Source organism: Macrobrachium rosenbergii, chromosome 56, assembly GCF_040412425.1.
Source record: "Macrobrachium rosenbergii isolate ZJJX-2024 chromosome 56, ASM4041242v1, whole genome shotgun sequence".
In the NCBI taxonomy this organism is placed as follows: Eukaryota; Metazoa; Arthropoda; class Malacostraca; order Decapoda; family Palaemonidae; genus Macrobrachium; species Macrobrachium rosenbergii.
The window spans coordinates 27298775-27302679 of NC_089796.1; positions in this window are offsets into that span (position 1 = coordinate 27298775).

Sequence of the window (3905 nt, forward strand, 5' to 3'; positions counted from 1 at the left end):
TGGCAAAACATGAGGAAAGTGCTGTCACATTGTCCTAATTAATATTTTCATATTCTATTTATAACAATATTATTATCATAAAAGTACCATCAATTATAATGAGATGTGTTTCTTAAATAAAGCCTTTTTTTAAAGAATCGAAAGGAAGTCTTCAGTAGCCTTATTCGCACAATGAGGAAAGTACATTTGGCATTACTCTTTCACCCTCCCGAGGCCCTCCCTTGACCAAGTACACTGGGGAGACTGAAACTATTATGAGTTGGGTGAAAGCTAAAACATCCCATTCCCTTAAAATCATCCTGTGAATTATGCTGGTTTTTTTTTTAGAGCAAAAAGGGATCTAGTGTATGGATGTGGCAGGAAGTTTTTGTTTTCTGTTAAGAACTGCTGATATTATTTTTTCTACTTTGCAGAATGGCATGATGAATAGTGTTAGGTGCTACTTCATACTGGAAATGCTGTATTGATTTTAGTGTAACCATTATCACTTTTAATTTTCAGGTTCTCCTTTAGTCCCAGACTTCTTCTTAGATGGGTATGAAGAACATTTGTCCAAGATAGTGGGCGAAAATGTCAATAAATTTGCTGGGGGGAAGAATACATTGTCAAAGCTGTAAAGTGCTATAATGGGTCATGAACAAGTAAGTCATCTTTGGTTATTTGGTTGTCCCAGTCACTCCAAGTCATTGGTCATGTCAGATTATATGATGAGGATATGTTTAACTTATAAACTTCGTCAGTACTTAGTATTGTTATTTCTATTGAAGTTCATGGTATTGTTTGCTGATACTGTACTATCTTTTTATCAAGACTTTGAATCAGTCTATACTTCTTTTTCTCTTAACGCTAGCTTGTCAGGAATAAGGAAAAATTATTCAAAATGGAAAGAATCTTGAATAATTTTTCCTTATTCCTGAGAAGCTTGCATGAAGAGAAAAAGAAGTATAGACTGATTCAAAGTCTTGATAAAAAGAGAGTATCTGAGAACAATGCCATATTAACTTAGATAGAAATTACATGAGAGAAATTAACATAAGGATCAAATTGATTTTGGTATGAAAGTGCTTGGGTAGTTTGTAAGCACTTGGTATACAGGCCATTTTTGTACAAAATGTATTTACAGGTTGCAGAGTTTTGCCCTCTTGAAAACTTAATTCATAACAGTTCAAAGAATAAGCCTTCAGATTCATCTCACCAGAGGAATTCTTTTTCAGTAGGGAACATTTGGTTTTCTTTCATTTTTATCCCATTTCTTACAAGGTGATTTATATTCATCACTGTAAGAACAGTAGTTGAACTCTCATATGTGCTTTCCTAATTGAAGAGGTTATAGCTGCTCATTATTCATGTACGGTTGCATTGTCTTCTAGAGGACTGCTGAAATAAAGCAACCTCCTCAAATGAGATTTCATTTGCTGCAGGAGCTGCATTGAGGTGTTGTGCCACAAGAAATGGTTACTTATAACCAACTCAAAGAGTCACAGGTACATTACCCTAAAGAGGAAGTAACCCCAAGTACATTGTACTACATATAATTTTATTATGCAACACTGTCTCATGATTTTTCATCCCAGTCATTAAAGGTTCCCAACTACTGTTTATTTATGTATATGTAAGTTTTGATTTATTTCCTTGCTTAGTAAGTTAATGATCTTAATATTTTGACATTTTACCTCATGTAAAAGCAGAGTCAATATGTACTTGGACAAGATTTTATTGTTTTATTGCATTTTATAGCATAAAGTATCATTTTGGTAGTTTTGTTCGATCATACAGTCTTAGCTGCCAAAATGAAGCATGCTTCATGAATAGAACCTGTTTTGAAAGAGCTACATTAAGAACTTTCATCTCAAGATTATGGAGTTTTGACTTTGTAGCCAGTACAACATTGGACATATGCATAATGAGTGTGGCTTTTCCCAAGGCAATATATGTCTGATTTATATAGCATTGAAGGAGAGATTAAGGACAGGCAAGTTGAAGTGGACCTTAATGTTGAAATGTCCATGCCTGTTAACTCAAGGGATTTGTAGCCTCAATTGGGTAGCTCCATGAGAGTTAAATAAGTTCACTGATTGGTGTGGTTAAATTACTTAATATTTTGCAACAATGATAATAATAATGTAGCCTGAAGTTTTGTGAAAAGGTACATCATAGTATTGGGCACAGTATGTCCAGTGTTCTTTGGTAAGAGTTCCTGTGAAATGCATGTCATGTGTATTCATTTGTATAATAGTTGCACTTTTAATGTTTAGAATAATTGAAATTTGATGCCTTTCATTTTTCAGCTAAATTTTTTCTGTTTTCCAGTTTGGAAGAACTCTTGCCTTTATCTTATGTATGTCATAGTATCTGTTATGCTGGATTGAGTGACAAAAATATTTTGTAAGTTGCAATACTTTAGTAATAGGTAGATAAGGATAAAGCCCCATACTAGATAAGAAGATCCAGGAGCAAAACCCGTTGCTAAATGAGGCTAGACTGAGATGTTGCGCAGTTAGCCTGCTCAGTGTAATATTGCTCTACAGGATTTGGAAAGAAAGAATCCATCATATGCATTTTGAATATGTTTGTAATAGTTATTTCATTATATAAGAAACACAATATACAGTACTTTTTCAATTGCAGCAGTAAGACAGTGCAGGATGGATGTAACAACTTGTGGTATTTCCTCAAGATAGATTTTACATCACATGTAGGATTTTCTCCTTTCTTCACATGGTAGCAAAATTATTTTTGTGCACTTGTGCACTGTCTTTTTTTGTACATCTCCTACATCTTGAAATATATTTAAATAACCCAAGAAACTTATAACTTGAAAACTTATATATATACTTTTCCATTCTTGTAGTAGTATTAAAATACAGCACAAGGCACCATCATGAAAGCGTAATGGTGAAAAATGTAAATACAGTAATAGCAAAAAACAAGTCTAATATTGAAATTTAAGAAATGAACAAATGGAAAAAATTTTTTTATTTTTCTGGGCCTTGGTCAGTTTTGCTAAAATACTGAAAAGAAGCTTGGTTCATGTAGTGGTGAAGCTAGATTTCAATAGTTGTATCGGTCTCTATCTCTTCACTATAAAAAATCCCAAATTGAAAATGCACTTCAGGTAAATAAAATAAAATTGAAAGAAAAAACTGCATATATGGTAAATGTGGTTTACAATTTATAAAAGAAAAATCCAAGCAAAAAAGCATAGAGTACTTTCTGTAACAATATTTATAGTAATCATTAACCAAGTACTGTAGTCTTTTGAGTTGTGTGCCTTTAGCAGAATTTGCCAAGACCAAATCTTTTTTGAGTAATTTCTTACAGCTGCTTTTGCCCTAAGTACAATAATACTAAGGCATTGCATAAGTTGTTTTTCATATTTCTAAATGACCATTTAGCTAAAACTGGTGCGAAATAATTGAGAGCACAAGGTGTGGACGAGCATAGACCCCCCCTTTTTTTTTTAAGAAAATCTCAGGTTTTAGAATTTAACATAGTGATGTTTTCTGAAACTTTATTTGTGAAGGTTTGCTAACTCATGTTGAACCTATGATTCATGCTTGGTATCACACCATTCAGTTCTCATGGACTGGTCGTTGAGATTTCATTTGATTTTGGTCTGTATGTTATAGTATGAAAGAGTATTGGTAGACATGGTATTTTCTATGATGAATTTTATATCCGTTGATCGCAATACATATGGTTTAGCCTATTCTTGGGAGTTTACCAATTCTTTTGTATTGAAACTGAATATTAAAGTACCCCTGTACTTATTTTTAATTGGATGTTGTATTGTTATGTATGGACTGTTTTATCATGAAATTGTAGAATAATTAAATACTAATTTCAAATTCTGGTGATGTACAGTATATATACATTAGCTTAAAAGTATAAGTAAAATAAAATTA